At 43.8% G+C, this 23,368-nt stretch overlaps 10 non-coding genes and 2 pseudogenes across 10 annotated transcripts; all 12 read right to left on the bottom strand.

Moving 5' to 3' along the window:
• Positions 1–59: 59 nt before the first annotated feature.
• LOC141201082 (U2 spliceosomal RNA) lies at positions 60–250 on the bottom strand. Its single transcript, XR_012272655.1, has one exon. It is a non-coding gene; the product is annotated as a U2 spliceosomal RNA (small nuclear RNA).
• Positions 251–1,376: 1,126 nt separating this feature from the next.
• LOC141201081 (U2 spliceosomal RNA) lies at positions 1,377–1,567 on the bottom strand. Its single transcript, XR_012272654.1, has one exon. It is a non-coding gene; the product is annotated as a U2 spliceosomal RNA (small nuclear RNA).
• A 1,121-nt stretch (positions 1,568–2,688) lies between these two features.
• On the bottom strand, positions 2,689–2,879 carry LOC141200645 (U2 spliceosomal RNA). Its single transcript, XR_012272359.1, has one exon. It is a non-coding gene; the product is annotated as a U2 spliceosomal RNA (small nuclear RNA).
• Positions 2,880–4,006: 1,127 nt separating this feature from the next.
• Positions 4,007–4,197, bottom strand: LOC141200738 (U2 spliceosomal RNA). Its single transcript, XR_012272450.1, has one exon. It is a non-coding gene; the product is annotated as a U2 spliceosomal RNA (small nuclear RNA).
• A 1,121-nt stretch (positions 4,198–5,318) lies between these two features.
• LOC141201078 (U2 spliceosomal RNA) lies at positions 5,319–5,509 on the bottom strand. Its single transcript, XR_012272652.1, has one exon. It is a non-coding gene; the product is annotated as a U2 spliceosomal RNA (small nuclear RNA).
• Positions 5,510–6,629: 1,120 nt separating this feature from the next.
• LOC141200873 (U2 spliceosomal RNA) lies at positions 6,630–6,818 on the bottom strand. The gene has a single exon (XR_012272573.1). It is a non-coding gene; the product is annotated as a U2 spliceosomal RNA (small nuclear RNA).
• A 6,395-nt stretch (positions 6,819–13,213) lies between these two features.
• LOC141200950 (U2 spliceosomal RNA) lies at positions 13,214–13,395 on the bottom strand. Its single transcript, XR_012272622.1, has one exon. It is a non-coding gene; the product is annotated as a U2 spliceosomal RNA (small nuclear RNA).
• Positions 13,396–14,189: 794 nt separating this feature from the next.
• LOC141201026 (U2 spliceosomal RNA) lies at positions 14,190–14,281 on the bottom strand (annotated as a pseudogene).
• A 1,121-nt stretch (positions 14,282–15,402) lies between these two features.
• On the bottom strand, positions 15,403–15,593 carry LOC141201077 (U2 spliceosomal RNA). The gene has a single exon (XR_012272651.1). It is a non-coding gene; the product is annotated as a U2 spliceosomal RNA (small nuclear RNA).
• Positions 15,594–16,713: 1,120 nt separating this feature from the next.
• Positions 16,714–16,904, bottom strand: LOC141200233 (U2 spliceosomal RNA). Its single transcript, XR_012271959.1, has one exon. It is a non-coding gene; the product is annotated as a U2 spliceosomal RNA (small nuclear RNA).
• Positions 16,905–18,025: 1,121 nt separating this feature from the next.
• Positions 18,026–18,221, bottom strand: LOC141200792 (U2 spliceosomal RNA). The gene has a single exon (XR_012272502.1). It is a non-coding gene; the product is annotated as a U2 spliceosomal RNA (small nuclear RNA).
• A 4,884-nt stretch (positions 18,222–23,105) lies between these two features.
• On the bottom strand, positions 23,106–23,198 carry LOC141200982 (U2 spliceosomal RNA; annotated as a pseudogene).
• Between the last annotated feature and the right edge of the window lie 170 nt (positions 23,199–23,368).

The raw sequence follows: 23,368 nt of genomic DNA, 5'->3' as shown, positions 1-23,368 counted from the left end.
GCAAAATGAACAAAAAGCATTGAATTCAATTCTTTCTGATTTTAGAAACTGCATTAAAGAAGGGGTGCACCGGTCCTGGAGATACTGCAATACCAGGTCAATGCGTGGAGTGGACAGAGCAAGCTCTTTTTCCATCTCCCTGTTCTAAAAATCCATTTAATATATGGTCCCCAGATAGGGGACGTATCAGATATTAAACTGATAAGAACAGATACTACACTTGATCTTAGCCAAAAGGCCGAGAAGCGATAACCAGAATTGGTTTCCGACTACGGTGCCACCCAAGGATTCTGAAAAGTCCATTTGTGGAGATGGCCACCTGGACTCCCATTAAGAAGACATGCTGTCAACCTCTAGATCCCTCACATGCCTGCACTTTTCGGCTTGCTGCTGCTGCAATCCACGCGTTTTAGATCTGCATAACTCCACCTCTTTTAGCACAGTACCCTCAACCCCCAGCTGTTCCCACCCGCCTCAACACCGTTGGAAGGGAGGAGAACCAATTAAGGCGGGGGGGGGGGGGTTGTGGAACGAGCAGCTGTCTACCCTTAGCAGGAGGGTTGCTGATTAATTACCTCTCCTGCTGCTGCTGCTGCTGGCTGTCCAGCAGCAGACTGAAGGTGGCTGCTGCTGTGCGCAGGTATATAAAGGCTCAGAGCCTATTATGACACGCGCAGCCAGCGTTCCATTGCCACATTCCGTCTACTGCAGGCGGGATACCTGGATGGCTGAATGTCACTGAGAAGCTCACAGAGACCGCCATAAGCAACAGTTTAAAAGAATGCCACAGACTAATCAACCAAACTTTTTGGGTTGGTTTCTCTTTTATAGTCTGCAGGCATTAAATGAAAGAAGTCAGTGTTCCAGCAGAGGGAGACAACGTTTCAGAAAAGGCATTGTAGCAAACCAAAAAAGAAATTTTAAGCGCAGCAGAGTAACCAGCTCACATACCTGTTAGCTCAGGTGAGTTTAAAAGGCTGCTGTTGATAACAAGGGCATTTGCTAAATAGATGGTGTGTGTGCAACAATATACTGAAAGGTCAATTATATTGTGCAGCTTATCTCACCACCTGTAGTTATTTAGGTGAAAGCTCCAAAATGCTTGCCTAATATGTCTGTTTATCCAAAAGGAAGTATAGAGGGAGAGCTAGATAGATAGCATTGCATTACATTACATTACATGGCAATGCAATGCACAGTTGCTGACGTTGAACCAAAATGAGCTTGTCATCTGGCTTCTGCAACTTTTAACATGAAAAATCCAATGAGGAGAAGAAAAGCAAAGCCAAAGAGTCCATCCCAAAATCCGACAAACAAGCAAAATGAACAAAAAGCATTGAATTCAATTCTTTCTGATTTTAGAAACTGCATTAAAGAAGGGGTGCACCGGTCCTGGAGATACTGCAATACCAGGTCAATGCGTGGAGTGGACAGAGCAAGCTCTTTTTCCATCTCCCTGTTCTAAAAATCCATTTAATATATGGTCCCCAGATAGGGGACGTATCAGATATTAAACTGATAAGAACAGATACTACACTTGATCTTAGCCAAAAGGCCGAGAAGCGATAACCAGAATTGGTTTCCGACTACGGTGCCACCCAAGGATTCTGAAAAGTCCATTTGTGGAGATGGCCACCTGGACTCCCGTTAAGAAGACATGCTGTCAACCTCTAGATCCCTCACATGCCTGCACTTTTCGGCTTGCTGCTGCTGCAATCCACGCGTTTGAGATCTGCATAACTCCACCTCTTTTAGCACAGTACCCTCAACCCCCGGCTGTTCCCACCCGCCTCAACACCGTTGGAAGGGAGGAGAACCAATTAAGGCGGGGGGGGGGGTGGAACGAGCAGCTGTCTACCCTTAGCAGGAGGGTTGCTGATTAATTACCTCTCCTGCTGCTGCTGCTGCTGGCTGTCCAGCAGCAGACTGAAGGTGGCTGCTGCTGTGCGCAGGTATATAAAGGCTCAGAGCCTATTATGACACGCGCAGCCAGCGTTCCATTGCCACATTCCGTCTACTGCAGGCGGGATACCTGGATGGCTGAATGTCACTGAGAAGCTCACAGAGACCGCCATAAGCAACAGTTTAAAAGAATGCCACAGACTAATCAACCAAACTTTTTGGGTTGGTTTCTCTTTTATAGTCTGCAGGCATTAAATGAAAGAAGTCAGTGTTCCAGCAGAGGGAGACAACGTTTCAGAAAAGGCATTGTAGCAAACCAAAAAAGAAATTTTAAGCGCAGCAGAGTAACCAGCTCACATACCTGTTAGCTCAGGTGAGTTTAAAAGGCTGCTGTTGATAACAAGGGCATTTGCTAAATAGATGGTGTGTGTGCAACAATATACTGAAAGGTCAATTATATTGTGCAGCTTATCTCACCACCTGTAGTTATTTAGGTGAAAGCTCCAAAATGCTTGCCTAATATGTCTGTTTATCCAAAAGGAAGTATAGAGGGAGAGCTAGATAGATAGCATTGCATTACATTACATTACATGGCAATGCAATGCACAGTTGCTGAAGTTGAACCAAAATGAGCTTGTCATCTGGCTTCTGCAACTTTTAACATGAAAAATCCAATGAGGAGAAGAAAAGCAAAGCCAAAGAGTCCATCCCAAAATCCGACAAACAAGCAAAATGAACAAAAAGCATTGAATTCAATTCTTTCTGATTTTAGAAACTGCATTAAAGAAGGGGTGCACCGGTCCTGGAGATACTGCAATAACAGGTCAATGCGTGGAGTGGACAGAGCAAGCTCTTTTTCCATCTCCCTGTTCTAAAAATCCATTTAATATATGGTCCCCAGATAGGGGACGTATCAGATATTAAACTGATAAGAACAGATACTACACTTGATCTTAGCCAAAAGGCCGAGAAGCGATAACCAGAATTGGTTTCCGACTACGGTGCCACCCAAGGATTCTGAAAAGTCCATTTGTGGAGATGGCCACCTGGACTCCCGTTAAGAAGACATGCTGTCAACCTCTAGATCACTCACATGCCTGCACTTTTCGGCTTGCTGCTGCTGCAATCCACGCGTTTTAGATCTGCATAACTCCACCTCTTTTAGCACAGTACCCTCAACCCCCGGCTGTTCCCACCCGCCTCAACACCGTTGGAAGGGAGGAGAACCAATTAAGGCGGGGGGGGGGGGGGGGTGGAACGAGCAGCTGTCTACCCTTAGCAGGAGGGTTGCTGATTAATTACCTCTCCTGCTGCTGCTGCTGCTGGCTGTCCAGCAGCAGACTGAAGGTGGCTGCTGCTGTGCGCAGGTATATAAAGGCTCAGAGCCTATTATGACACGCGCAGCCAGCGTTCCATTGCCACATTCCGTCTACTGCAGGCGGGATACCTGGATGGCTGAATGTCACTGAGAAGCTCACAGAGACCGCCATAAGCAACAGTTTAAAAGAATGCCACAGACTAATCAACCAAACTTTTTGGGTTGGTTTCTCTTTTATAGTCTGCAGGCATTAAATGAAAGAAGTCAGTGTTCCAGCAGAGGGAGACAACGTTTCAGAAAAGGCATTGTAGCAAACCAAAAAAGAAATTTTAAGCGCAGCAGAGTAACCAGCTCACATACCTGTTAGCTCAGGTGAGTTTAAAATGCTGCTGTTGATAACAAGGGCATTTGCTAAATAGATAGTGTGTGTGCAACAATATACTGAAAGGTCAATTATATTGTGCAGCTTATCTCACCACCTGTAGTTATTTAGGTGAAAGCTCCAAAATGCTTGCCTAATATGTCTGTTTATCCAAAAGGAAGTATAGAGGGAGAGCTAGATAGATAGCATTGCATTACATTACATTACATGGCAATGCAATGCACAGTTGCTGAAGTTGAACCAAAATGAGCTTGTCATCTGGCTTCTGCAACTTTTAACATGAAAAATCCAATGAGGAGAAGAAAAGCAAAGCCAAAGAGTCCATCCCAAAATCCGACAAACAAGCAAAATGAACAAAAAGCATTGAATTCAATTCTTTCTGATTTTTAGAAACTGCATTAAAGAAGGGGTGCACCGGTCCTGGAGATACTGCAAAACCAGGTCAATGCGTGGAGTGGACAGAGCAAGCTCTTTTTCCATCTCCCTGTTCTAAAAATCCATTTAATATATGGTCCCCAGATAGGGGACGTATCAGATATTAAACTGATAAGAACAGATACTACACTTGATCTTAGTCAAAAGGCCGAGAAGCGATAACCAGAATTGGTTTCTGACTACGGTGCCACCCAAGGATTCTGAAAAGTCCATTTGTGGAGATGGCCACCTGGACTCCCGTTAAGAAGACATGCTGTCAACCTCTAGATCCCTCACATGCCTGCACTTTTCGGCTTGCTGCTGCTGCAATCCACGCGTTTTAGATCTGCATAACTCCACCTCTTTTAGCACAGTACCCTCAACCCCCGGCTGTTCCCACCCGCCTCAACACCGTTGGAAGGGAGGAGAACCAATTAAGGCGGGGGGGGGGGTGGAACGAGCAGCTGTCTACCCTTAGCAGGAGGGTTGCTGATTAATTACCTCTCCTGCTGCTGCTGCTGCTGGCTGTCCAGCAGCAGACTGAAGGTGGCTGCTGCTGTGCGCAGGTATATAAAGGCTCAGAGCCTATTATGACACGCGCAGCCAGCGTTCCATTGCCACATTCCGTCTACTGCAGGCGGGATACCTGGATGGCTGAATGTCACTGAGAAGCTCACAGAGACCGCCATAAGCAACAGTTTAAAAGAATGCCACAGACTAATCAACCAAACTTTTTGGGTTGGTTTCTCTTTTATAGTCTGCAGGCATTAAATGAAAGAAGTCAGTGTTCCAGCAGAGGGAGACAACGTTTCAGAAAAGGCATTGTAGCAAACCAAAAAAGAAATTTTAAGCGCAGCAGAGTAACCAGCTCACATACCTGTTAGCTCAGGTGAGTTTAAAAGGCTGCTGTTGATAACAAGGGCATTTGCTAAATAGATGGTGTGTGTGCAACAATATACTGAAAGGTCAATTATATTGTGCAGCTTATCTCACCACCTGTAGTTATTTAGGTGAAAGCTCCAAAATGCTTGCCTAATATGTCTGTTTATCCAAAAGGAAGTATAGAGGGAGAGCTAGATAGATAGCATTGCATTACATTACATTACATGGCAATGCAATGCACAGTTGCTGAAGTTGAACCAAAATGAGCTTGTCATCTGGCTTCTGCAACTTTTAACATGAAAAATCCAATGAGGAGAAGAAAAGCAAAGCCAAAGAGTCCATCCCAAAATCCGACAAACAAGCAAAATGAACAAAAAGCATTGAATTCAATTCTTTCTGATTTTAGAAACTGCATTAAAGAAGGGGTGCACCGGTCCTGGAGATACTGCAATACCAGGTCAATGCGTGGAGTGGACAGAGCAAGCTCTTTTTCCATCTCCCTGTTCTAAAAATCCATTTAATATATGGTCCCCAGATAGGGGACGTATCAGATATTAAACTGATAAGAACAGATACTACACTTGATCTTAGCCAAAAGGCCGAGAAGCGATAACCAGAATTGGTTTCCGACTACGGTGCCACCCAAGGATTCTGAAAAGTCCATTTGTGGAGATGGCCACCTGGACTCCCGTTAAGAAGACATGCTGTCAACCTCTAGATCCCTCACATGCCTGCACTTTTCGGCTTGCTGCTGCTGCAATCCACGCGTTTTAGATCTGCATAACTCCACCTCTTTTAGCACAGTACCCTCAACCCCCGGCTGTTCCCACCCGCCTCAACACCGTTGGAAGGGAGGAGATCCAATTAAGGCGGGGGGGGGGTGGAACGAGCAGCTGTCTACCCTTAGCAGGAGGGTTGCTGATTAATTACCTCTCCTGCTGCTGCTGCTGCTGGCTGTCCAGCAGCAGACTGAAGGTGGCTGCTGCTGTGCGCAGGTATATAAAGGCTCAGAGCCTATTATGACACGCGCAGCCAGCGTTCCATTGCCACATTCCGTCTACTGCAGGCGGGATACCTGGATGGCTGAATGTCACTGAGAAGCTCACAGAGACCGCCATAAGCAACAGTTTAAAAGAATGCCACAGACTAATCAACCAAACTTTTTGGGTTGGTTTCTCTTTTATAGTCTGCAGGCATTAAATGAAAGAAGTCAGTGTTCCAGCAGAGGGAGACAACGTTTCAGAAAAGGCATTGTAGCAAACCAAAAAAGAAATTTTAAGCGCAGCAGAGTAACCAGCGCACATACCTGTTAGCTCAGGTGAGTTTAAAAGGCTGCTGTTGATAACAAGGGCATTTGCTAAATAGATGGTGTGTGTGCAACAATATACTGAAAGGTCAATTATATTGTGCAGCTTATCTCACCACCTGTAGTTATTTAGGTGAAAGCTCCAAAATGCTTGCCTAATATGTCTGTTTATCCAAAAGGAAGTATAGAGGGAGAGCTAGATAGATAGCATTGCATTACATTACATTACATGGCAATGCAATGCACAGTTGCTGAAGTTGAACCAAAATGAGCTTGTCATCTGGCTTCTGCAACTTTTAACATGAAAAATCCAATGAGGAGAAGAAAAGCAAAGCCAAAGAGTCCATCCCAAAATCCGACAAACAAGCAAAATGAACAAAAAGCATTGAATTCAATTCTTTCTGATTTTAGAAACTGCATTAAAGAAGGGGTGCACCGGTCCTGGAGATACTGCAATACCAGGTCAATGCGTGGAGTGGACGGAGCAAGCTCTTTTTCCATCTCCCTGTTCTAAAAATCCATTTAATATATGGTCCCCAGATAGGGGACGTATCAGATATTAAACTGATAAGAACAGATTTTTTTTTTAATTTGGCTATCCCCTGCAGAGGGATAAAACCGTTTATTAAAACTTTAACAAATTACAAGCATAATTACACAAATACCAAACGTTAAAAGACAAATGAAATTTACAAAACAAAAAAATACAAAGATTTTAAATAATTAGGTTCCATTGGTCAACAAGCCATTTTTTGGAAATATGTAAATTCTTCTTTTTGTCAATTAAATAATAAGTATACATTTCACATAAACATAAACTTAAAACATCATTCACTGATAAAACATCTTGTTTAAAAATAGCAATGTTGCGCGCTTTCCAGAGAGATGACTTGGCGCAGTTCACTGTCTTCCAAGCCATTGTGTACTGGTCCATTGTGGGGCATTCCATAAGTCCGTATAGCACAGTTTTATATGTAAAGTCCTTGAGGTCTGCCACCCTTTCCAGTAGGGGGAGCAGTCTTCTCCAGAAATCCTTTGCAAAATTACATGTCCATAATAGATGTTCCACCGTTTCCTCGTCTTGGCATCCGGCTCTTGGGCAGATGGCAGACCTCACAAATCCTCTTCTGTATTGGAATGCCCGGCAAGGAAGACAGCGGTGCATGCAACTCCAAGCCAGATCTCTCTGTTCATTAAAAAGATAAAAAACGTTAATCATTTTCCAGATAGACATAGATTTGTCATCATCATATCTGTCAACATTACATATTTCCTCACTTTTACGTATTTCTTGAATTAGTTTCTTACTATTTCTTAATTCCTCTATTTTCTTAGTCCCTAAATTAAAATCGGACACTATTTTCCTTAAAATCTCATAATGCGTCGACAAATTAAAAGCATGGGGCACAGATATATTAACTTCATACCATCCAAACTTTCTCATAAAAAATCCTGTATTAAAACGCATAAAAAAGGACCAATAGTGATTCTTAAAAAGGGCATTAAAACAGTAAACGAACAGATGGATTAAAAGAAACCTATTAAAATCTGGAAAATCTTTACCACCTTTTACTTTTGATTTCATCACGATTTCTCTTTTCAGCTTTTCCATTTTTGAGTTCCAAAAGAAGGTAAAACAGGTTTTGGTTATCTTTTTTAAAACATTAACAGGCGGGGGGAAAACCATGCTAAGATACAATAAAAGAGGTAAAATCACCATCTTTAAAACCAATACTTTACCCTCCATTGTAAGTCTCCTCATGTTCCACATACATATTTTCGTATTTACTTTCTGTGTAACTGTTTCCCAACTATTATAACCATCATTATTTTCAGTGAATGATATACCTAAAATGGAAATGGATTCGGAGACATTAATTGGTACATCACGTAAAATCATCCCCCCAACACTTAAAATGTTACACTTATTAAAATTGATTTTAAAACCAGAAGCTAGACAAAAGGATTGCACTTGATGGAGAGTGGCCGTAAGTGATGGTGCATCTGTACACAAGACCGCCACGTCATCCATGTAGCCTACAACCTTGGCCTCCAAACCACCGCTTCCAGGCAGAGGGACACCGCATATCTGTTTATTTTGGCGTATTGCACATAACATTGGTTCCAGTGCACAGATAAACAGTAGGGGGGACAGAGGGCATCCCTGTTTCACCCCTGACCGTAAAAATACCTCTTGTGTCTTAAAACCATTCACTAAAATCTTACTTGTACAATCCTTGTAAAATGCTTTAAGCGATAGTAAAAACCCTTCTGGTATGCCCATTTTCTCTAAAACTTTAAAAAGATAAAAGTGTGAGACATGGTCAAATGCTTTTTCAAAATCAATAGATAAAATCGCCATTTTCCCCTTTCTGTCTTTCACATCCTCAATACAGTCTTTCACTAAATTCAGATTGTCCCATATACTGCGCCCCGGCACCCCACACACTTGATTAGAATGAATAACTTTGCTGATGACTTCTTTTAGACGATTTGCACAAATTTTAGCCATTATTTTATAGTCACAATTTAAAAGTGTTATTGGTCTCCAGTTTTCTAATTTTGATTTATCACCTTTTTTGTATAGGAGGGAGACTTCACCTTTCTTCCAGGAATTTAATAAAACCTTATTATTAAAAACCTCAGTAAACAAATAAAACAAATCATCTTTTAAAATATCATAAAAACATACATAAAATTCTATTGGGATGCCATCAGGACCAGGGACCTTTCCAGTTTTAAACCTTTTAATAGTTTTTAACACTTCTTGTTCCGTTAAAACTTGGGATAAAAACTCTTGGGATGCGGGATCTAAAACAGCCGTTAGTCCTTTCAGCGAATCATCCATTAATTTATTATCTATATTTTTTCCATTAAAAAGATTAGAAAAAAAAACCTCAACTTTACCCAGCATATTTTTTATATTATTCTCACCATCTATATGGTCAATTATCACTTTTTCTTTTTTATTTTTCCTAAAAAAATATCTGGAACACTTTTCATTTTCTTCTATATGTTGTACTCTAGAACGAAAAATTATCTCTTTTCCTTTTTGTTCTAGCCATTTTGAAATCTCTTCTTTTAAGTTTGAAATATCAAGTTGTACATCTATCCCATTGTCTCTGAGCTTAAATAATGTTTGTAGGCGGGTATTTAAAATTCTATATTCTTCATATTTTTCTTTGGCTCTACATATACTCTTTTTAATAAAAAAGTCTTTTATTTTTACTTTCATTCTATCCCACCATACACTCATAGTCTCATTTGTTTTTTTCCCTTTTCTACATTTCCTATAAAACTCAATAAAATCTGATAAAATCTGCGGGTCGGTTAAAAGGGATACGTTCATTTTCCAGCTTTTCTTACCACATTTTTTGTTGTCATTTACTTTTATGGTAAAGGATAAAAGTTTATGGTCTGAAAATATATTAGTTAAAACTTCACATTTGGCAGGTATTGTTTTATCTGAACCAAAAATAAAATCAATCCTAGAGCTACAATTAGCATTGCTCCAAGTGAAACCGGCGTCCTCTGGGCTGTCACTATGACACTCTTTATATATGTCTATCAATTTAGCATCTTTGACTATATCATGTAGCATACCTGAGGTTTTATCGTAGTTCCTGCTTACAGAGCTGGAGCGCCGGTTTTCACCTTTTAAAACACAATTAAAATCCCCTGCTAAGATAAAAGGTTCAGAGTTATTAATAAATAATGGTAAAAGATCAAGCATTTCGGCTCTTTCATTTTTCTCTGGGGATCCATAAAAATTTAAAAACTGCCATCTAATACCATCAATAAAAGCTTTCACTAATAAAATACGACCTGGTAAAATTTCCTGAATAAAATCAATTAAAACGTTCCCTTTAAAAAGTATGGCTACACCCGCTGATCCTGCAGCATTCGATCCGGACCAGACAGATGGCCCACACTTCCACTCATCTTTATATTTTTGATATGACATTTCATGTGGGATATTACATTCTTGCAGAAAAAATACAGATGCAGTAAAACACGTAAAAAAATTAAAAAGAGCAGTTCTTCTCGTGTTAGATTTTATGCCTCTCACGTTGAGGGAAATACCTTTGAGTTCAGCCATCATTAGAAAATGTAAAAATTTTACTTAGGTAACTAAGAGCAACGGATTTACCTGTCCGATGAACCTGATCAGACCACTGGGCTTGCGCCTCCCTCCTCATCTGATAGTATCGTCACGAGAGTCTCCGTGGAGGAGGAAAGATTACCACATTTATATAAACCCGACGCTACACTGGCATAGCTCGGAGGGCTGGCTGGCAGAACCCGCTGGGTCTCCATTGGCTGGCCATGCAGTTCCTCATCAGGTGGGTCCCCGAGGGGTTCCGCCGCCCCTGTTTGACCTGTAGAAGGTCGTCCTATAGGAGGAGGTTGCGCACAAGGCAGAGCCTCTGACTCTTCAGAGGCAGCAAGATCCCGGTCCCCACCTGTAGCAGCGGAGACCGAAACCTCTGAGGGTCCAGCGTCCACGTCCCCTTCTGGAGAAGTGTCCATCTGTTCACCTCCTGCTGCCTCCTCCGAACCACCCTTTTTCTTTTTCTTAGGACCCACCTTTATCCACTCAGCGCCCTCAGCCCTAGGAGACCCAGACTGGGCAAGGGCTTCTGTGTCGGCCTTTTGCCGGTCCCTTTTGACCTTTCCAGTAGTGCCCTTCTGCTCCTTCTCAGCCCTCCTTTTGGACTCCCGCAGGTCCTGCAGCCAGGTTTTGGGATTTGGTATTTTACCTGTCATAGACTCTGGAGACACTTCACTATTTGGTACGCCCTTATTGTCTCCAGAGGCTCCAGGTTGTTGTTCCTCCTCCTGAGGGGTGGTCTGATCTTTTGGTCCTTGGTCGGACGTCTTGGACTTCCCCTTTTGCTCATCTTCCCGAAATCTGTGAGGGCAAGAAAAATAAAAGTGACCTGGAGTCTGGCAAAAACTGCATTTCTTTTCCTTAGGGCATTCTTTTGTCTCATGTTCTTCACTAGCACAATTTCTACATGATACATGACAGTTTTCTTTTGAATGACCATAGCGCCCACAATTTCTGCAATATACTGGCATCCCAGAAAAGAAGAAATCCCCATTTGTTTGCCCAATTTTGAAACGGGCAGGGGGGAGCCGTATACCACCTGGTGTATTTGGATCTCTTGTACACTTCACAAGGAATTTCCACTTAGATGTCCATATGTTATATTCGTTTAATATCTTCCCAATACATTTAACACTTTTAAAATAAATTGCTAGAAATGACATTACTTCTGGAGCAGAAACAAAGGGCGAAAATACTTTTACAATAACCAGTCTTACCTCATCCAGGACGTGCTCAACAATTTGTATCCCTTTCAAAACAGGACTATTTTCAACTTTTTTTAACTTTTCTAGTACATCTCTAAAAATACCTTCTCCGGTGAATGTGATGTCATAGTCACCTCTTCTGGGATAATCCTGGATGGAGAGAATTTCATTCCTTTGTACGCCAAGAAGGTTCCTGAGCACGTCCTGGACTACATACCCTAATTTCCTCATATCCGAGCCACCCGCCGTGAAGTGAACTCGGATAGAGTTTTTTAGCCTCGCATAAAGAGGCACGAGGTTAGGGTCAACCTCCATGGAAAAACGCAACAAGGTTGCAAATTGCAGCCGCTTGCAATCTGCGCTCCCAGTGTTCTTGCAGCGAAAAACACCTGGAAGCTGGGGGATCGCAACTCGTTACCCTGGGACTAAGCCCTCTCCCTAATAGCAGCAAGCAGGTTAAGTCCACCAAAGTGGACGATCCTGCCAGGCCAAGGAGAGGGGTACCCGAGTGCCCTTCAACCACAATCTCCTGCAATAAAGCACTTGATCGTAGCCAAAAGGCCGAGAAGCGATAACCAGAATTGGTTTCCGACTACGGTGCCACCCAAGGATTCTGAAAAGTCCATTTGTGGAGATGGCCACCTGGACTCCCGTTAAGAAGACATGCTGTCAACCTCTAGATCCCTCACATGCCTGCACTTTTCGGCTTGCTGCTGCTTCAATCCACGCGTTTTAGATCTGCATAACTCCACCTCTTTTAGCACAGTACCCTCAACCCCCGGCTGTTCCCACCCGCCTCAACACCGTTGGAAGGGAGGAGAACCAATTAAGGCGGGGGGGGGGTGGAACGAGCAGCTGTCTACCCTTAGCAGGAGGGTTGCTGATTAATTACCTCTCCTGCTGCTGCTGCTGCTGGCTGTCCAGCAGCAGACTGAAGGTGGCTGCTGCTGTGCGCAGGTATATAAAGGCTCAGAGCCTATTATGACACGCGCAGCCAGCGTTCCATTGCCACATTCCGTCTACTGCAGGCGGGATACCTGGATGGCTGAATGTCACTCAGAAGCTCACAGAGACCGCCATAAGCAACAGTTTAAAAGAATGCCACAGACTAATCAACCAAACTTTTTGGGTTGGTTTCTCTTTTATAGTCTGCAGGCATTAAATGAAAGAAGTCAGTGTTCCAGCAGAGGGAGACAACGTTTCAGAAAAGGCATTGTAGCAAACCAAAAAAGAAATTTTAAGCGCAGCAGAGTAACCAGCTCACATACCTGTTAGCTCAGGTGAGTTTAAAAGGCTGCTGTTGATAACAAGGGCATTTGCTAAATAGATGGTGTGTGTGCAACAATATACTGAAAGGTCAATTATATTGTGCAGCTTATCTCACCACCTGTAGTTATTTAGGTGAAAGCTCCAAAATGCTTGCCTAATATGTCTGTTTATCCAAAAGGAAGTATAGAGGGAGAGCTAGATAGATAGCATTGCATTACATTACATTACATGGCAATGCAATGCACAGTTGCTGAAGTTGAACCAAAATGAGCTTGTCATCTGGCTTCTGCAACTTTTAACATGAAAAATCCAATGAGGAGAAGAAAAGCAAAGCCAAAGAGTCCATCCCAAAATCCGACAAACAAGCAAAATGAACAAAAAGCATTGAATTCAATTCTTTCTGATTTTAGAAACTGCATTAAAGAAGGGGTGCACCGGTCCTGGAGATACTGCAATACCAGGTCAATGCGTGGAGTGGACAGAGCAAGCTCTTTTTCCATCTCCCTGTTCTAAAAATCCATTTAATATATGATCCCCAGATAGGGGACGTATCAGATATTAAACTGATAAGAACAGATTTTTTTTTTTTTTTTTTTAAAGCCCGAATTCGTGTACAAAACCCGAGTGCGCTTAAAAAAGTGACAAGTGCCACAAAAAAAGTGCACTAGGATGCTGGTCTTCTTGAAACCCTCTCCAAAAGGAGAAGGGTCCCCCAAACCATTCCCCGTCCCTCCGAGCCAAAAGGCCACAGCGAGGAACAGGGACAAAAAGCCACCTCCAGCCGAAGCCAGAGGCGACCCAATCTTACCCCCAGCACCTGCCCGAGTTCTCACCCGAGCAAGGCACTGGGAGCCAAAGACTGTGCTCCCCTCCCGGAAGAGGGGAGCCAACAACGCTCTCCTCCCGAAAGAGAATAGCCAGGGGGGTTCAGGGGGGAGCGGAACCTGATGGCCACACACTCCCCCCCTAGACCTGCCAAGAGAGGAACCCGTAAGGGAACCGCATCCCGACAAAATCCTAGTAGGACGTGACACACGTGAATAAGTGGACACACAGTGACAAAGAAATTAAATAAATAGTGAAGGTTTCACAGTATAATACTGCCCGGACCTTCGACCGGGAATTGAAAAATTCCCCATCCTAAGGCCAGAAGGCCCGGAATAAGGGTGTGTGCGAAGAAAGAAAATTTGAAGTGCTTGTGCAAATGTGCCATAAACTCAAGTGGGGTTCCCAATTCCAGTGAGTTAAGGCACCCCAGGGTCACCACTCCTGGGGCACTTCACACTTCGGGCTTTCGATCTTCCCCGGCCCAATGGCGTCGATCCTGGGGGGCCATGCTTTCCACCAGATGACTATATTAGCCACCTGGCGTACTAACAAGCGCCTAAACCCCAGTGTGCATAATGTATCAATCTACTAGGGCGGCCAACATCCAAAACCGCCTTTTCGAAAGATACTACACTTGATCTTAGCCAAAAGGCCGAGAAGCGATAACCAGAATTGGTTTCCGACTACGGTGCCACCCAAGGATTCTGAAAAGTCCATTTGTGGAGATGGCCACCTGGACTCCCGTTAAGAAGACATGCTGTCAACCTCTAGATCCCTCACATGCCTGCACTTTTCGGCTTGCTGCTGCTGCAATCCACGCGTTTTAGATCTGCATAACTCCACCTCTTTTAGCACAGTACCCTCAACCCCCGGCTGTTCCCACCCGCCTCAACACCGTTGGAAGGGAGGAGAACCAATTAAGGCGGGGGGGGGGGTGGAACGAGCAGCTGTCTACCCTTAGCAGGAGGGTTGCTGATTAATTACCTCTCCTGCTGCTGCTGCTGCTGGCTGTCCAGCAGCAGACTGAAGGTGGCTGCTGCTGTGCGCAGGTATATAAAGGCTCAGAGCCTATTATGACACGCGCAGCCAGCGTTCCATTGCCACATTCCGTCTACTGCAGGCGGGATACCTGGATGGCTGAATGTCACTGAGAAGCTCACAGAGACCGCCATAAGCAACAGTTTAAAAGAATGCCACAGACTAATCAACCAAACTTTTTGGGTTGGTTTCTCTTTTATAGTCTGCAGGCATTAAATGAAAGAAGTCAGTGTTCCAGCAGAGGGAGACAACGTTTCAGAAAAGGCATTGTAGCAAACCAAAAAAGAAATTTTAAGCGCAGCAGAGTAACCAGCTCACATACCTGTTAGCTCAGGTGAGTTTAAAAGGCTGCTGTTGATAACAAGGGCATTTGCTAAATAGATGGTGTGTGTGCAACAATATACTGAAAGGTCAATTATATTGTGCAGCTTATCTCACCACCTGTAGTTATTTAGGTGAAAGCTCCAAAATGCTTGCCTAATATGTCTGTTTATCCAAAAGGAAGTATAGAGGGAGAGCTAGATAGATAGCATTGCATTACATTACATTACATGGCAATGCAATGCACAGTTGCTGAAGTTGAACCAAAATGAGCTTGTCATCTGGCTTCTGCAACTTTTAACATGAAAAATCCAATGAGGAGAAGAAAAGCAAAGCCAAAGAGTCCATCCCAAAATCCGACAAACAAGCAAAATGAACAAAAAGCATTGAATTCAATTCTTTCTGATTTTAGAAACTGCATTAAAGAAGGGGTGCACCGGTCCTGGAGATACTGCAATACCAGGTCAATGCGTGGAGTGGACAGAGCAAGCTCTTTTTCCATCTCCCTGTTCTAAAAATCCATTTAATATATGGTCCCCAGATAGGGGACGTATCAGATATTAAACTGATAAGAACAGATACTACACTTGATCTTAGCCAAAAGGCCGAGAAGCGATAACCAGAATTGGTTTCCGACTACGGTGCCACCCAAGGATTCTGAAAAGTCCATTTGTGGAGATGGCCACCTGGACTCCCGTTAAGAAGACATGCTGTCAACCTCTAGATCCCTCACATGCCTGCACTTTTCGGCTTGCTGCTGCTGCAATCCACGCGTTTTAGATCTGCATAACTCCACCTCTTTTAGCACAGTACCCTCAACCCCAGGCTGTTCCCACCCGCCTCAACACCGTTGGAAGGGAGGAGAACCAATTAAGGCGGGGGGGGGGGTGGAACGAGCAGCTGTCTACCCTTAGCAGGAGGGTTGCTGATTAATTACCTCTCCTGCTGCTGCTGCTGCTGGCTGTCCAGCAGCAGACTGAAGGTGGCTGCTGCTGTGCGCAGGTATATAAAGGCTCAGAGCCTATTATGACACGCGCAGCCAGCGTTCCATTGCCACATTCCGTCTACTGCAGGCGGGATACCTGGATGGCTGAATGTCACTGAGAAGCTCACAGAGACCGCCATAAGCAACAGTTTAAAAGAATGCCACAGACTAATCAACCAAACTTTTTGGGTTGGTTTCTCTTTTATAGTCTGCAGGCATTAAATGAAAGAAGTCAGTGTTCCAGCAGAGGGAGACAACGTTTCAGAAAAGGCATTGTAGCAAACCAAAAAAGAAATTTAAGCGCAGCAGAGTAACCAGCTCACATACCTGTTAGCTCAGGTGAGTTTAAAAGGCTGCTGTTGATAACAAGGGCATTTGCTAAATAGATGGTGTGTGTGCAACAATATACTGAAAGGTCAATTATATTGTGCAGCTTATCTCACCACCTGTAGTTATTTAGGTGAAAGCTCCAAAATGCTTGCCTAATATGTCTGTTTATCCAAAAGGAAGTATAGAGGGAGAGCTAGATAGATAGCATTGCATTACATTACATTACATGGCAATGCAATGCACAGTTGCTGAAGTTGAACCAAAATGAGCTTGTCATCTGGCTTCTGCAACTTTTAACATGAAAAATCCAATGAGGAGAAGAAAAGCAAAGCCAAAGAGTCCATCCCAAAATCCGACAAACAAGCAAAATGAACAAAAAGCATTGAATTCAATTCTTTCTGATTTTAGAAACTGCATTAAAGAAGGGGTGCACCGGTCCTGGAGATACTGCAATACCAGGTCAATGCGTGGAGTGGACAGAGCAAGCTCTTTTTCCATCTCCCTGTTCTAAAAATCCATTTAATATATGGTCCCCAGATAGGGGACGTATCAGATATTAAACTGATAAGAACAGATACTACACTTGATCTTAGCCAAAAGGCCAAGAAGCGATAACCAGAATTGGTTTCCGACTACGGTGCCACCCAAGGATTCTGAAAAGTCCATTTGTGGAGATGGCCACCTGGACTCCCGTTAAGAAGACATGCTGTCAACCTCTAGATCCCTCACATGCCTGCACTTTTCGGCTTGCTGCTGCTGCAATCCACGCGTTTTAGATCTGCATAACTCCACCTCTTTTAGCACAGTACCCTCAACCCCCGGCTGTTCCCACCCGCCTCAACACCGTTGGAAGGCAGGAGAACCAATTAAGGCGGGGGGGGGAGTGGAACGAGCAGCTGTCTACCCTTAGCAGGAGGGTTGCTGATTAATTACCTCTCCTGCTGCTGCTGCTGCTGGCTGTCCAGCAGCAGACTGAAGGTGGCTGCTGCTGTGCGCAGGTATATAAAGGCTCAGAGCCTATTATGACACGCGCAGCCAGCGTTCCATTGCCACATTCCGTCTACTGCAGGCGGGATACCTGGATGGCTGAATGTCACTGAGAAGCTCACAGAGACCGCCATAAGCAACAGTTTAAAAGAATGCCACAGACTAATCAACCAAACTTTTTGGGTTGGTTTCTCTTTTATAGTCTGCAGGCATTAAATGAAAGAAGTCAGTGTTCCAGCAGAGGGAGACAACGTTTCAGAAAAGGCATTGTAGCAAACCAAAAAAGAAATTTTAAGCGCAGCAGAGTAACCAGCTCACATACCTGTTAGCTCAGGTGAGTTTAAAAGGCTGCTGTTGATAACAAGGGCATTTGCTAAATAGATGGTGTGTGTGCAACAATATACTGAAAGGTCAATTATATTGTGCAGCTTATCTCACCACCTGTAGTTATTTAGGTGAAAGCTCCAAAATGCTTGCCTAATATGTCTGTTTATCCAAAAGGAAGTATAGAGGGAGAGCTAGATAGATAGCATTGCATTACATTACATTACATGGCAATGCAATGCACAGTTGCTGAAGTTGAACCAAAATGAGCTTGTCATCTGGCTTCTGCAACTTTTAACATGAAAAATCCAATGAGGAGAAGAAAAGCAAAGCCAAAGAGTCCATCCCAAAATCCGACAAACAAGCAAAATTAACAAAAAGCATTGAATTCAATTCTTTCTGATTTTAGAAACTGCATTAAAGAAGGGGTGCACCGGTCCTGGAGATACTGCAATACCAGGTCAATGCGTGGAGTGGACAGAGCAAGCTCTTTTTCCATCTCCCTGTTCTAAAAATCCATTTAATATATGGTCCCCAGATAGGGGACGTATCAGATATTAAACTGATAAGAACAGATACTGTTATGTTCTGCTACCAGAGCTAAGGAAAGAGAGGAGATCTGTCCCTACTATAGGACTCAGCTGAATCCCTACGATGTAACAGGGAACCTGATCCTGCGATCAGACCTGCTAAAGTCCTAATCTAGTCTGTACGAAGACCTATAGATGTGGGGAGGGAATCCCTACAAGTACTAAGGACTGGGAGGAATATGGGACACCTCCTAACAGAAATAGTAGCAGAAAGACGAACAAACAAAATAGATTGAACATAGAGGTCCGTAGACCAAGCAAACTAACAGAGTTAGATACAGAGCACAGGCTAGCTAGAAAGTAGAAATACAATGAAGTCCAGCAAAGCCAGAAGGGCGGAGCAGGATTAAATAGGTCAACAAGGTCATGTGACCAGCAAAGGAAAAAAAACCTAACAGCAAGGTTCTAACAGTACCCCCCCTTCTAAGAGGATCCTCCGGATCCGCTAGGACCAGGCTTATCAGGAAATCTCCTGTGAAACGCTCTGATAAGTCTGGACGCGGAAACATCATCTGACCTCACCCAAGAGTTATCCTCGGGTCCGAAACCTTTCCAGGCCACAAGATACTGCAAACTACCTCTATACCGTCTAGAGTCAAGGATGCGAGAAATTTCATATTCCCCGTCCTCCACCACCGGAGGAACAGAGGCAGAGGCGTCACCATCCGACACAACAGCTTTTTTTAACAGAGAGACATGAAAGACCGGATTAATTCTCCAGGAGGTAGGAACCTCCAACCTAACAGCAGATTGGTTGACAACCTGAAGCACCTTAAAGGGCCCTACAAACTTGGGACCCAATTTCTTAGAAGGAATCCTCAACCGCAGATTCCTAGAGGACAACCAAACCATGTCACCAACAGCGAACAAAACCTCCTGTCGTTTCCTATCAAAGTAGTCTTTAGATTTTCTGTTGGCCTCCTGAAGATTACCACGCACATCCGTCCAAACTCTTTCCAAATCACCGGAAAAATTCTCCTCCTCAGGCACGGCAGATTCCAACTTGGAGAACGACCCAAACGACGGATGTCTCCCAGAACAACAAAAAAAAGGCGAACAACCAGCAGAAGAAGATGTATGATTGTTCAGAGCAAATTCGGCAAGTGGCAGAAACTCAGACCACCCCTCTTGATTGTCTGCCACAAAACAACGCAAGAACTGCTCAACATCCTGGTTTTTCCTTTCTGTCTGGCCATTAGATTCAGGATGATATCCGGACGAAAACGACAAATGAATTCCCAACCTGTCACAAAAGGCACGCCAAAAAACGAGCCACGAACTGAGGACCTCTATCAGAAACAATGTCAGTAGGAACGCCATGAAGTCTGACAATTTCCTTGACAAAGGCCTTAGCGAGAGTTTTAGCGCAGGGCAGTTTGACGAAGGGAACCAAGTGACACATCTTGCTAAAACGGTCCACGACCACCCAGATGACAGTAAAACCCTCAGAGGGGGGAAGGTCAGTTATAAAGTCCATAGCCAAATGTGTCCAAGGAGCACTGGGGACCTCCAAAGGACAAAGCAACCCCGCAGCAGGAGTATGTGAGGACTTAGATCTAGCACATATAGTACATTGGCGCACCCACTTAATGACTTCCTTCTGCCATCCAGGCCACCAAAAACTGCGACCCACCAGTCTCTTGGTCTCAGAGATTCCGGGATGACCTGCCAACCGAGATTCGTGACACTCAACAAACAAATCTCTCCTAAAGGTCCCAGGCACAAACAACCTCCCATGAGGAGTGTTAGATGGGGCATTCTCCTGAGCTTTAAGAATCTCATCTTCCAAAACGGAGTCTAAAGCAGCTATCACAACACCTTCTTGTAAAATGTTTTCCTCTTTCTCAGCACCGACTATGGGAGAAAAACTGCGAGACAAGGCATCCGCCTTAACATTCTTAGTACCAGGGATGTAAGTAACGGAGAAATTAAACCGCGAGAAAAACAGTGCCCACCTAGCCTGACGGGCATTCAGGCGCTTGGCAGCGTCAAGATATATCAGATTTTTATGATCCGTAAGAACCTGAACGGGAAATTCCGCACCTTCCAAGAAGTGGCGCCAGTGTTCAAATGCGAGTTTAATAGCCAATAATTCCCGATTACCAATATCGTAATTCAATTCAGTCTCCGAAAATTTTTTTGAAAAAAAAGCACAGGGATGTAATCCATCCCCGTTATCCTGAGACAATACTGCGCCAACCCCCACAAAGGAAGCATCAACCTCAACCAAAAACGGCCTAGTAACATCAGGCTGCATAAGGATGGGAGCAGAGGTGAACCTCTCCTTGAGATACACAAAAGCTTCAATGGCCTCAGAAGACCACTGAACCGCATCAGCACCTTTCCTGGTGAGATCAGTCAGAGGTTTGACAATACTAGAAATTTTTTTTATGAATTTTCTATAGTAATTGGCGAAACCCAAAAACCTCTGTATCGATTTCAAACCAATAGGCCTAGGCCATTCCTGCACAGCCTGAACCTTAACCGGATCCATCTCAAAACCTTTGCTGGAGATAATGTAGCCCAAAAAACTAATTCTCTGTACAGCGAACTCACATTTCTCCAGCTTAGCAAAAAGCGAATTGTCCATTAATAACTGTAATACCTCACGCACGCTCCGCCAATGAGACTCCAGATCTGGCGAATAAATCAAAATGTCATCCAAATACACAACCACATTTTTACCGATCAAAGGTCTAAGGATGTCATTAATCAGATTCTGAAAAAATGCAGGAGCATTAGTAAGACCAAAAGGCATAACCAGATTCTCAAAATGACCCACAGGAGTGTTAAAAGCAGTCTTCCATTCATCACCCTCCTTCATGCGCAACAGATTGTATGCCCCCTTAAGGTCAATTTTAGAGAACCACTTGGCCCCCAATAACTGGTTAAACAGATCAGGAATCAATGGCAGTGGGTAAGGATTGCGTACCGTAATTTTGTTAATCTCACGAAAATCCAGACAAGGACGTAAACCGCCGTCCTTTTTTTTTACAAAAAAAAATCCAACCGCCACAGGAGACTTAGAGGGCCTAATGTGACCGGCGGCCAAACTTGTCTGTATGTATTCCTCCAAAGCCTTCCTCTCAGGAATAGTAAGGTTAAATAAACGACTTTTAGGAAGAGTCGCTCCAGGGACAAATTCAATAGAACAATCATAGTCTCTATGGGGAGGCAAAACCTGCGATTCCTTCTCAGAAAAAACTCTCCAAAAATCCTGAATAGGAACAGGCAATTCTCCCCTATCCAAAGCTGCAATACGCCCATTACAACACTTGTCATAACATTTATGGCTCCAGGATTTAATTTCACTGGTAGACCAATCCAATACAGGATTGTGAAATTTTAACCAGGGCAAACCCAATATTACTGGAGAAGGCAAGTTATTCAACACTACCAAATCCAATTTCTCATGGTGAACACCATTAATAGTGAGAGGAAATTCACTGACATTGAGAGTAATATTCTTCAAAGGGGAGCCATCCACAGAAACCACAGCAATGGGGGATGATAAAGGTTCAGGTTTTAAATTGAGTTTTTCCACGAATCCCCCATCAATTACATTCAGTGTAGACCCGCAATCAACAAACACCCGAAATTCCATCAATTTTTCCTGAGCAATCGTGGAAGCAGCTTAAAATATACCCTTGGAATTTAAACAGGCAATACGGGCGTGACTGACCATTTTTTTTTCTTTCTTCATACGAAGCTCACAGCCTTTAATCAAATGACCAGATTTTCCGCAATAGTAACACAAGCCTTCCGAAAAACGACGGTCTTTTTCTTGAGAGCGAGGTTCCCCCGATCCAATCTCCATCGGTTCACCACTGTTAGTACACACATTATCATAACCAGAAACTGACATAGCAGAGGATTTGCTCTCATTAACCCTAGCACGCAGTCTTCTATCCACCCGTATAGCTAATTGCATAGCCTGTTGCAAATCCTCAGGTGTAGGATAAGCAATTAGCAGGTCTTTAACCCTTTCACTGAGCCCAGCAAGAAATAGACTTTTCAGAGCAGAATCGTTCCACCCTGTTTGAGTGGACCAACGACGAAAATGTGTACAATATTTTTCAACATTACCCGATCCTTGTTTTAGACGTCTCAACTCAGTCTCAGCTGATGCCACACGGTCAGGATCATCATATAATAGTCCTAAAGCAGAAAAAAAACTATCCACTGATCTGAAGCATGTATCACTAGGTTGCAAAGAAAAGGCCCACTCCTGAGGCTCTTTGCGCAAAAGTGACATTATGAACCCTACGCGCTGGGATTCATCCCCAGAGGACTTGGGTCTCAAACGAAAATACAATAAGCAAGCATTTTTAAATGAAAAAAATTCTCGGTGTTCACCAAAAAATAAATCCGGCAAACATACCTTAGGCTCCAAGAAATATGCTCCAGGACAGTTACTCACGTGCTGACGGAGCTCGGCCACTTCCAGAGAGAGTCCCTGCAGGTGTTTAGCCAAATCCTGAACCGACACCATGATGGAACAAAAAAAAAAATCTTTCCTTAGAGAATTTGCGGGCTGGACTTACTGTTATGTTCTGCTACCAGAGCTAAGGAAAGAGAGGAGATCTGTCCCTACTATAGGACTCAGCTGAATCCCTACGATGTAACAGGGAACCTGATCCTGCGATCAGACCTGCTAAAGTCCTAATCTAGTCTGTACGAAGACCTATAGATGTGGGGAGGGAATCCCTACAAGTACTAAGGACTGGGAGGAATATGGGACACCTCCTAACAGAAATAGTAGCAGAAAGACGAACAAACAAAATAGATTGAACATAGAGGTCCGTAGACCAAGCAAACTAACAGAGTTAGATACAGAGCACAGGCTAGCTAGAAAGTAGAAATACAATGAAGTCCAGCAAAGCCAGAAGGGCGGAGCAGGATTAAATAGGCCAACAAGGTCATGTGACCAGCAAAGGAAAAAAAACCTAACAGCAAGGTTCTAACAGATACTACACTTGATCTTAGCCAAAAGGCCGAGAAGCGATAACCAGAATTGGTTTCCGACTACGGTGCCACCCAAGGATTCTGAAAAGTCCATTTGTGGAGATGGCCACCTGGACTCCCGTTAAGAAGACATGCTGTCAACCTCTAGATCCCTCACATGCCTGCACTTTTCGGCTTGCTGCTGCTGCAATCCACGCGTTTTAGATCTGCA

Source organism: Phyllobates terribilis, unplaced genomic scaffold (assembly GCF_046119375.1).
Source record: "Phyllobates terribilis strain yellow unplaced genomic scaffold, ASM4611937v1 Scaffold_108__1_contigs__length_5656254, whole genome shotgun sequence".
NCBI lineage: Eukaryota > Metazoa > Chordata > Amphibia > Anura > Dendrobatidae > Phyllobates > Phyllobates terribilis.
Note: the sequence above shows the minus strand (reverse complement) of the source record. Positions and strands in the feature narration are given on the sequence as shown.